Below are 12,702 nucleotides of genomic sequence, written 5' to 3'. Positions count from 1 at the left end.
CGGAAAATACAATCAATAGAAGATAATTTCAAAAGGAATGAAATATACGAGAAAAGTGAAACAATGAAACATTACCATCATGTTCTCATGAACACAAAATTTACATATGGGAAAGATAGGAGTAGGTGGAAAGATTCAGTGTATATGAGGTTAAGATTAGGATATAAATATTATTGGGAACTTGGAGCTGAGAGAAGTGAACAGGATAAAGAATGTAGAGTTTGTAGAACATCCAGATCCCATACCCTGCCACATTATATACTGGAATGCCCATTGCTTAATGTATATAGAAATGCCCATATAAATAATGTCCCCAAGCAAATAGAGTGGATGTTTAAAAATAGGAAAATAGACGAAATATTAAAGAAATATAGAAATTTTGCATCTAGAATATAACTATGTACTATAACTGATTATATGAAATATTAGGGATTTATGTGAGTCCTGAGAGGGACATTCCTGGACTGGGGTTGGGATGACATATGTCACTTCATCCCTTTGAGATGTATTAATGTTTTTTGTATCTCAATAAACGTATCAATCAATCAACACACACACACTCTGACTCAAAACATGGCAGGTGGCCTCCTGCCTGGCTTGTCGGAGTGTCGGCTACGGCGTCTTCAGCCGGTGCCTTGGCAGTGCAAAATCTTTTTACGTTTCTAAAGCAATTTTGACTATGGGAGTAGTAAAGAACTTAAGAATTCGAATATCAAATAAAATATTTCCACAATAAATTATATAAAAAAAAAACAATACGACCATGTTATAAATAACTAAAAATTACCAGCCGGGTACTCTGGTGACCGTCCAAACAGCTGCGATCTGTGTACCTTTACTGTTGATGTCTAGTATACCTGTTGGCTCTCCTTGGTCGAACTTCTTTATTGTCTGCATACCTGTACTGTCTAGGTACAGTACATGGAAAATTGTATACCTGTAAGGTCTGTGTACACTGTATACCTGCATTGTTTATACAGGATATACTTATGTTTTCAATTCCACTGTAATTTATGTCTATATAAATAAAAAACAATAAATAAATAAATAAATACAATTAATAAACATTGAAGTGATAACCGTGGTAACATAATGAGATGTTCTTATTACCACCATGCTATTGTACTATTCCAGATGATATTAAATGTTACATAATACTTCCTTGAGATAAATGTACAGTATATATCAGGTGCCTCAAAGAGAGCTCAGGTTCTCAACTGGCTCAGCCATGTTAATACTGTCATTATTATCCACTCAGTATCTGTTTTTTCTGGCTAAATAAATTTTTTTAATTCAATTCAATTCAGTGCTGAACTGTATATCTGCAGTGTCTACATACTGTTCATGTAGAACTGTTGTCTACAGTATATACACGCTGAATTGTATACCTGCTTTGTCTATACAGGATACATGCTGAACTGTATACCTGGATTGTCAGTCCAGAGTATTATTATTATTATTATTATTATTATTATTATTATTATTATTATTATTATTATTATTATTATTATTATTATAATGACACCAAACTTTTGAAGTATGACATTTTAAATGATTATAATATACACCCAAAAATTAAATCTCAGATATTTTAGTTGACTATTGTTAATATGTATAGTTATTCTCATATAAATTTACAGATTTATTGCTTATTTATGTGTTTACCTGCCTACACTCCAGGAAAGACGAACCAATAACGTCTACTTATAAGCGTTCACAGTGGCCGGGTGAAACATAAAAGGCATCTGATGATCTTGTTGTTAATGTCATTAATGTATATGAATGAAGTTGTCAATAGTAGCGTTCATTGTATTATAAGACCTCATGAATGGGATGTTACGACTTTCAAGTGTACAAAATTAAGTCCTTGTTGTCAGGCTTCAGGTGTTCTCGCTCTACGTCTTGTCTGGTCCACACATTTAGAAATTGAAGATATATAAAGCTTCCAGTTGTAGGGAAGTGTGCAAACATTGATAGCATTTCAGCTGGCTGTGGACGTGACCTGAATACAATAAGGACGTGCTTGTGCATTCTCGGATAAGAAAGCTACAGGTTGTGTGTCTCTCAGTGGCTATGGCGTTGATGACCCAGGGACGGTGGCGTTGATGACCCGGGAACGGTGGCATTGATGACCCAGGGACGGTGGCGTTGATGACCCGGGAACGGTGGCGTTGATGACCCAGGGACGGTGGCGTTGATGACCTGGGAACGGTGGCGTTGACGAGGAAATTCAAATTTGAGTTTCACATCTGTGGTCACTGAGGGCTACACTACGTTATGCTACATCATAACTATTACAGTTAAAAGTAATTACTACAGTTCTGAGTTTATTTACTGGCTGTTGCGTTAGTGTTAAGGGTCACAGTTTCATAAATCACTGTAACCGTGTGATGTTACTGCTGAGGACGGCATGCACAATAATACTAATTATTATTGTAATAATAATAATAATAATAATTCTAATAATTTATATTCAGTCAATTGACTAAGCACAGCTGACAAAGCCATGAGAGGCTTGTTTTCAGTAGAGTCCTTATACCAGCAGCATCTGGTGTTCTCGGGGCCAGACGGTCACCCAACCAAGCACTAACCAGACCCAGCGTAACTTAACTTTGCTGACTGGGCAAGAAGCGTTGTTTTCAATGTGGTACTACTGTCTAATATACTTATACTAGTCTAATAGTGCACAAATTTATAGGTTCTAGGATTGCCATAATATATTGTATGCATGTATATCAAGTAGAAATAATGATGTCACAATGGTCACATATATTAAAAATATAAATTATAAATAACCGGGGACAGAATATACTGTATGCTGTACCTTGCCAGAGCCATTAAGCATTTCTTCTGGAAGGGGTTTTCGCATCCTCTGAACCCCCCCCCCCCTACTCCCGAAGACGCCCTTGTTGTATTAGGTAAATTGGTGAAACCTTATACAGTACTGTATACCCCTGTAACTAGACACGTAGTAATCCATTTTGCTTAAGTTACCCATTTTAAAATTATTGCCAGTACCATTTTCTATATTAACATCTTGTAACAGTAACTACGGAAGAGTCCTCATATGATACTTTTTTTTTTTTACTTATACTTTTTTTTAGTTTTATCCTCTGATCGGCTCCTTAGCCGCTTGGGCGGTCGGTCACGTCTGTGGTACGCACTGTTGGCAAGTACTGGGCACGCACTGGCTCTTGAATGTACCTGAACCTGCTCCAGTATTGGTCTAGTCTGATCTTGAAAGAGCTCACACTCGGTGCCGTCACAACAGTCTGGCAGATTGTTCCAAGAGTTCACAGTTCTCACTCCAAAAAAGTTTGCCCTCACAGTTTTCTGGACTTGCCACTTCTTCAACCTTGTGGAGCAGGCGTCCGCTCACTTAGGTCAATTAGGTCTCTCTTTGCCCGTCTGTAGTAAAGCTAGGCAATTGCAGGTGCTCTAATATCTCTGGATAACTGAGTTGCCGAAGTACAGGCACCAGTCTGGTGGCCCTCCTTTGGACATTTTCAATCAACTGACAGTTTCTAGCATATTTCGGGGACCAGAAAGGGTGACAGTACTCCAGGCGGGGAAGCACCTCATGATTTGCTTGATTCACCTTCTTCTTACAGTGTAGTGTCCCCGAAATGTATTAAAAACTGCCACTTGATTTGTCGATCTTTTCTGTACTGTACTGATAACTTTTTTTAGCTTGAGACTGTGACCTCGAGTGGGGTGGACATCCATTCATTAACTCCATATATGTGCACTTGGGTGATTAATGTCCTTTGGGATGCTTACAGGCACAGCATAATCCTCAAGTAAGTTGCTCCTTGTCCTTCTGTACCACAAACTAGGTAATTGTAAGTGTTCTAGTCTCTCTTGGTAAGCAATGTCCCAGTGCCCACACCAATTAGGACGCTCTCAGTCAGCTAGTGTTCTTTGGTACATCTATGTGTAGAAGCTTTGTTACGTCTACCTTCAGTCAGAGAAATGTCTTCCTCACATTAGGGAGAGTTATACCTGTGTGCTTGCTTATTAATTTTGAGGCTCGAGATGTTAGTGAGGAAAGTGTTTTATACGCGTTCCATTATCTCAACTTTAGGGAGAAATATTAATTCCTAACACAAGAAACACTGAGAGTTGGGACCCTGGTGAGGAGAGAAGCCTTCACTCCGTCCCCAGAGCGGCTCTCGACCACACAACTGCTCAGCGTGCCAGACTTGATCAAGAGTGTTGTGTCTGCTTGCTTGCCTCGCTGGTAATTGCATCACGGGTGTCCTCGCCGCAGCTAACGAGGGCAGAGTGGGAGCCACGCTGAGCCATACCATTACGGCCGCTCGTACCGTCACCTCCAGACCAGATGCAGGGTGGAAAGTGGTGCTTGGCTCACCCTCTTTAATTATAATGGGAATATTTAATTTAAACTTTCAAGATAAAAAGCTTTCAAGATGTCGGTTTGTTACTATTAATCGATTCGTTCAGTTACACCCGAGAAATAATCACATATATTCCTACAGAACAAGATAACTGACCTATACTATTACTATAAGCAAAAAAGATCGGGTACACAGTTCCCCCAGGCACATATGTAGGTTCCAGAGATTCACACACACACAAACACTCAGGTGATGATGAATATTGCTAAAATTTTTGTTCTTCTTATTTTTACTCTGACTGCTTATGTCAACTAAAAACTTAATGGTACTTTGCGTGTCTGAAGCTTAGCCAACTTGACCTTTATAATGACAGATGGATAGCTCTAAGCAGGCACTTCAGAGGAGGTTTATAATGGGAATGATGCTATTTTTGAGAAGCTGCATGTTTTATGGAGAAGTTAGGAGTGTGTTATGAGAGCAACAATGACCAGAGTCCCATCAACTGTGAACCTTGAAGTCAATATTTTACACACATAATTTAGGAGTTTATCGTAGAGGTTAGTTTGGGTTAGGTTAGGTTAGATTAGGTTAGGTTAGGATCTTTAACAAAAAGACACCAATATCAACATTATATAAGGAAAACCTGCGAAATTGTATTAAAATTCCTATATCATAGTGAGTTTAGCGGCCATCTTCGATTTATGAGAATTAAATGACCTCTGATCACAAAATCAATGCCGCCAATCGATTTCCCATGGTGGAAAAACCCAAATTTAGACACCAAGGTCATGTTTCCAGAGGATATAATGCGTATTTGAATATTTAGATAGATGTGCTATTACAGTATAGGGGTAACGGGAAATGTTTGAGAGGAGCTGTGGGGTTACCTGACTTGATCTACGCTTCACAACCAGACTTTTCCCATAGGTCTTGGCATATAGAAGTAGAAAATAATGGGTAGCGCCGTACATAAAGAATGGATGCGAACCTAAAGCCTAATGTAGAGTAATATATTATGTGCTGGTACACTTACTGTTTTGTTTACACGATACAGTACAGGAAAGTGCTGATTGTTAAGACGCCAAGATATTTTACCATTACTCCAGTGTTAGTAGTTTAGCTTTACCGATCAATCTAATAACCACATAATAGTTTATACGAAGTGTGGCAATATTTCTGTTGACTTAAATGAATAACTTGTGAACGTAATCGGTAAAAAAAAAGAGAGACTAGTTATGCTCAACTAGAGAACTACAAGTGTTAATATGTCACTGACTAACATGATCAACTTTTAATAACCAAAATGTAGTATTCAGGTGACGATATATATAAAGGTCAATATTTTAATCATGTCAATCACAAGGTACCATTGCTCATTCTTGTGCGCCATATTTGTTTTGACTGGATGAAAATTGAACGTACCGTTACACACAGCCATTACTGCCATCCCTACATCCCACTGGGCTACACTAAGACCTTCACTCAGGTTCAGAAACATCACTACAAGACCAGTATTATGAAGATGGTGGTCTTAACCTCGATAAATATTATGAGACCAAAGTAAACCTAATCCTTTACATATTACAATGACATCTTCTCGAACATAAACAATATTATGACGTTGGGTTAATTTTTTGCTTCAGGAGCTCAGGATCTCTCAGCTACAGGGTATCTCTATAACAGTGATCCCTAAATAAGATCAGATTTTCTCGATATTGGACAAGGGAGCGTGAGAAAACTGTGAACCCCGGAATTTGGCTACACGAGCATCATTTGTCTTTATCCAGGAAATACAAAACAACAAATTGCCAAAATTTGTTAAATTAGTTTTAAGATCTAGATTCCGGTGATTGAACTCCTGTCAGTACAAGGACCTCTGGCTCCTTACACTCGCTCAGAAGTAATTCAATAATTATTTAAAAACCGTGAGATGTGAACTTAAGAAATTTAGCCTCGTTCTGTACTGAGGGGGGGGCGACACACACATTATTATACATATAAAATGCGTGAATGTGTCTCGTATACTCTCCCTCTCGCTAGCGCCTGTCAGGTCGAGTGGGCAACAATTCATCCTCGTTAAACACATCAGCGGGGCGGCAGCGACGTGAGGCGAGGGTCCTGGTGTCATCAATCTTAGCTAACAGAGGTGAAAGGTCGGGGAGCGATACGTGCATTGTATGTGTCCCCAGCACCACGTATCACATTTTATATATATACAAAAATTAATGTTCTTACCAAGAATGTATAACTTTATCTGGTCAGAAATGAACGTATTCTGATCAAGAAAATAAACCGTTGTGATAAATAATCTATCACGTCGTCATGAAGAACTTTTACATGTTCTGATCACGAAGATGACTTGTTTTCATCTGGATCTATATGTCATCCAATCACCAATCCTCTATGCTTCCATGTCGTCTCGGGTTGACTCCCTGGGTCAGGTGTGAGAGAGGTGTCATCCCCTGTAACCCTGCCAAACACTCCAAGTACTCCGGTGTTTCCTCTTGTACTAACTTTGGACAACGAAGATAAAACTTACCAGGAACAAAGACACCAGCTACCTGTCCCCGTCAGTGAGATAATTTGAAAAAAGAAAAGACAAGAAAAACTCGAGGTATCCAAACGTATAGTATATATACAACACATCAACACTAGCTTCATCCATCACATTATTTATGCCTAGTTATTCACATGATTTAAATGCGCTAATAACATTTACTGAATACCGAGTTTATGTAAAATAAACGCTATTGAATATTGTGCGTTTATGTGAGGTTAAACTTTACTGAACGCTGTGTTTATATCAAGTAAATTACCAGTAAACACTCATCATTTTGAACATGGGGAATAAGCTATAAATTAGAAGGACGATTTTTTCTGTTTATGTATGTATGTATGTATGTATGTATGTATGTATGTATGTATGTATGTATGTATGTGTGTATGTATGTATGTATGTATGTATGCATGTACTGTATGTATGTATGTATGTATGTATGTATGTTTCGACTGCTCAGTGATTCACCTATATTTAACATAATACATACAACCACTACATACTGCAGGACACTTGACAGGGAATGTGTCACTCGTATCTATGTCGTGCAAGTAACTTTATTTTCATATTCAGAGGGAGAGGAGGCGGCGAGGCACCACCAGCTGCCACTCACTCAACGTGGAAATCAGATCAGCTGAGCCCAGATTCACAAAAAAAAAAAAAAAAAAAATCACACGCGTTAAATTTTTCTCCCTGTTGAGGATAAGGAAATCTACATCTTAGATATCAGTGTCATTAGTTATGGGGAGAAGTGTTATCGAAGGTCACACACATCACATAAGAATCTATCGTTAAACTATTTATGTTGTATCAAGGTCGAATATTTCCAACAAAGATTATAACACAACAAGTAAGTAAGTTTCACCAGCATAAATATTGATGTGTATATTAGCAGTAAAAAAAAAAAAAAGTTTATCAACCTACTTCGTCAGAGTCGTATTTCAAAGGACAAGAAAGTCCTTCCAAGAGAAAATATCTCATTGTTTGGGCAGGAAATAAGTAATGCATCAACGTAAATACTCCTTGTAAAGAAGAGACGCTCGCTTGACCCCGGAGGCTGCGTGTACAAGAGCTGGTTTACGTCAGGTTCACCAGTTTGGGTTAATCACACAAGTTTTTACCGAATATTAAGTGTAACAAAGAGATGGAACCAGGTCTATTAAACTACTGATGTTACAGGTGGTGATGGTGGACAGTGCCAGGGTGGACAGTGCCAGGGTGGACAGTGCCAGGGTGGACAGTGCCAGGGTGAAGGAAATGGTGGTAGACAGCGCTAGGTTGTTGTTGGTGGTGGTGGTAGTGGAAAATACTAGAAACCTGTACATATTCATTAACAAGAACATTTTCACATAAATAAGGACAAGTACAAACACAAGTACAGATACACATATAAGTACAGGTAAATATACACTTCCACACACACACACAGTTACACGTATATTATAAACAAGTGTAGGTACAAATAAACTCTCCACCAGGATAAGACTTCAAATACCGGATAAAGGAAACTGGATATTTGGGCTGTGACTTCACAAAACAAACGAGGAATCTCTTAACTTGATGAAAACCGAGACAATATTTTCTTCCATTGGCGAGTCTTAAAGAATCCATATCACTGTCTTTTTTTTGTTTTTTCTTTTTCTTTTTTTAGAATCTGTATGACATCAATTTTAATATGATAGAAGAATGCTTTGATTTTTAAGCTGAAGTCCGTCCCGTGCTGCTCCCGTCAATGTTGAGAATCCTAAAAGTGATGTAGTTGTTTACTTCTGAATATTATACACTTTGAGTTACATCAGAGCATGGAAGCTATTCTTTTAAATGTGATATCCGGAAAGGCAGTGAATTATGTGTTTTTATTTAAAGACACCGGTTTATGATGTCAGTTCACTCATTAAATAGGAGAACACAAATTATCGTAAGAGAGAGAGAGAGAGAGAGAGAGAGAGAGAGAGAGAGAGAGAGAGAGAGAGAGAGAGAGAGAGAGAGAGAGAGAGAGAGAGAGAGAGAGAGAGAGAGCCCACGAACTAGGATCTTGTGAGCTAAAGGTTAATCGTCTCTTAGCTGTACATTACACAAAGCTAACGATAACACACGAAACTTCTGTATAAGACAACGAGATGGAACAGCGCGCGATAAAAACACAGAAGTGAACCTCTCTAGGAAAATCAAACTACCTCACTCTCCTTGCGTTCACTTTATGCTATTGGTACATTGTTTTAATATCACTAGGAGTTATTACCACGGGACGGTCTCAGTCCTGCCTCACACTCACACACACACACACACACACACACACACACACCACTTTCACTATGCGAGTCACTTAACGCCGTCTACCCTCAACTGTTGCAGGATGGTTGTGCCCTCTGGCTTAACGGGTACTTGAGGTCCACACGATCTCCTGAAGTTTGAGGAGGAGAATTGGACCCTCTGAAGGATGATGGTTTTTAACATCTACAGGAGAGAACCACACAACCACAGCACTACACCACCACCATACAGCAATTTACCCTCGTTATGCGTTTTTTTTTTAGCGACATTTATTAAACCTGTGAGTTTTATTTCTGTGTACCTTACGTCGGGTTAGAGAGAGAGAGAGAGAGAGAGAGGAGAGAGAGAGGAGAGAGAGAGAGAGAGAGAGAGAGAGAGAGAGAGAGAGAGAGAGAGAGAGAGAGAGAGAGAGAGAGGACATAAAACTATAAGTTGTTCTGCCTTTACACAATAGAGGTTGGATAATAAATAAAGAAAATTTGTAGAAGGAATAAAATCACCATCACCATCATCACTATCATCACCCCCACCACCCTGCGACCACTATCCCCACCACCACCACAACTACCAACATCTCACCCTGGACTTCTCACTAATCCCCCACCCACCCCACAACAACTTCTCTACACCACCTCAGTCACCTGTCAAAAATACTTTCTTGAATTAAGTTCTGTACCAGGAAGCGAAATCTATGTAATTGATCATCACCTACATATAGTACTGCCCCACACCTGACGGGGATCACCTGTACTAATGCCCCACACCTGACGGGGATATCACCTGTACTAATGCCCCACACCTGACGGGGATCGCCTGTACTAATGCCCCACACCTGACGGGGATCGCCTGTACTAATGCCCCACACCTGACGGGGATCACCTGTACTAATGCCCCACACCTGACGGGGATATCACCTGTACTAATGCCCCACACCTGACGGGGATATCACCTGTAGCAGTAATAGGGCGCACATAACGACCCAGCATTACAAAGTGTGAAGATTATCCTAAATTACTCTCTACCATGCCTCATAAGGGTTAGATAAAATCGATATAAAACATTAATGCATCAAGTAACTCAAAGCTAAGGAATGAGGCAGATCCAAGCAGACACACAAAATTAACACGACCTTACACAATGACACAGGAGGCACAGAAGGTCACATAGGGTCATATAAGGTCATACAGGGTCACTATAGCTCTCTCTCTCACACACACACACAAGAGCAGCACCATCATAACAGCAGTAAACGCCATAGCAGCTGCAGCATAATGGAAGAAATAAGGTGTAAAGTAGCAGCTTCAACACAGACGGAGCAACACAACAACAACAACACTGAAGCAACACAACAACACTGAAGCAACACAACAACAACAACACTGAAGCAAATACAACAACACTTGAAGCAAATACAACAAATACTGAAGCAACACAACAACAACAACACTGAAGCTACACAACAACAACAATACTGAAGCAACACAACAACAACAACACTGGAAGCAACACAACAACAACACTGAAGCCACACAACAACAACAACACTGGAAGCAACACAACAACACTAACACTGAAGCAACACAACACTGAAGCAACACAACAACACTGAAGCAACACAAACAACAACAACACTGAAGCAACACAACAACACTAACACTGAAGCAACACAACAACAACAACACTGAAGCAACACAACAACACTGGAAGCAACACAACAACAATAACACTGAAGCAATGTCAACAACAACAACACTGAAGCAACACAACAAATACTGAAGCAACACAACAACAAATACTTTCAATAATACTGCAGCTAAATACAACAACAACAACACTGAAGCAACACAAACAACACTGAAGCAACACAACAACAACAAATACTGAAGCTACAGCCAACAACAAATAAACACTGAAGCAACACAACAACACTGAAGCAACACAACAACAACACTGAAGCTACACAACAACAACAACACTGAAGCAAATACAACAACACTAATAATCGAAGCAACACAACAACAACACTGAAGCAACACAACAACAACACTAACACAGAAGCAACACAACAACAACAACACTGAAGCAACACAACAACACTAACACACTGCCAAACACAACAACAACACTAACACTGAAGCAACACAACAACAACACTAACACTGAAGCAACACAACAACAACACTAACAGAAGCAACACAAACAACACTAACACAGAAGCAACACAACAACAACAACACTGAAGCAACAACAACAACAACAACACTGAAGCAACACAACAACAACAACACTGAAGCAACACAACAACACTAACACCGAAGCAACACAACAACAACACTAACACTGAAGCAACACAACAACAACAACACTAACACTGAAGCAACACAACAACAACATCTAACACAAGCAACACAACAACACTAATACCAGCAACACAACAACACTAACACTGAAGCAACACAACACTGAAGCAACAACAAAATACTACACACTGAAGCAACACAACAACAACAGTCATCGAAGCAACACAACACTACCACTGAAGCAACACAACAACACTAACACTGAAGCAACACAACAACAGCAACACTGAAGCAACACAACACTACCACTGAAGCAACACAACAACACTCAACACTGAAGCAACACAACAACAGCAACACTGAAGCAACACAACAACAACACTAACACTGAAGCAACACAACTACACTCACTAAAGCAACACAACAACAACAACACTAACACTGGAAGGCAACACAACAACACCTACCACTGAAGCAACACAACAACACTAACACTGAAGCAAACACAACAACAACAACACTAACACTGAAGCAACACAACACTACCACTAGAAGCAACACAACAACAGCAACACTGGAAGCAACACAACTACACTAACACTAAAGCAACACAACAACAACAACACTAACACTGAAGCAACACAACAACACTAACACAAGCAACACAACAACAACAACACTGAAGCAACACAACAACACTAACACTGAAACAACACAACAACAAACACTGAAGCAACACAACAACACTAACACTGAAACAACACAACAACAACAACACTGAAGCAACACAACAACACTAACACTGAAGCAACACAACAACAACACTGAAGCAACACAACAACACTCAACACTGAAACAACACAACAACAACAACACTGAAGCAAATACAACAACACTAACACTGAAACAACACAACAACAACAACGGAAGCAACACAACAACACTAACACTGAAGCAATACAACACTAACACAGCAGTAACACAGCAGTAACACAGCAGCAGGGTTAACGGGTGTGGTCGCCGCACTGGCTGGCACGGCGTCGTCAAGATCAATAGATGGCGGTGATGTGGACACCATCCAGTCCGGGCCACACCATCCAGTCCGGGCCACACCATCCAGTCCGGGCCACACCATCCAATCCGGGCCACACCATCCAACCCGGGCCAAACCATCCAGTCCCGGCTACACCATCTAGTCCGGCTAAACCATCCG

This window comes from Homarus americanus, unplaced genomic scaffold, assembly GCF_018991925.1.
Source record: "Homarus americanus isolate GMGI-L3 unplaced genomic scaffold, GMGI_Hamer_2.0 scaffold36088, whole genome shotgun sequence".
NCBI lineage: Eukaryota > Metazoa > Arthropoda > Malacostraca > Decapoda > Nephropidae > Homarus > Homarus americanus.
This window is presented reverse-complemented; position numbering follows the sequence as displayed.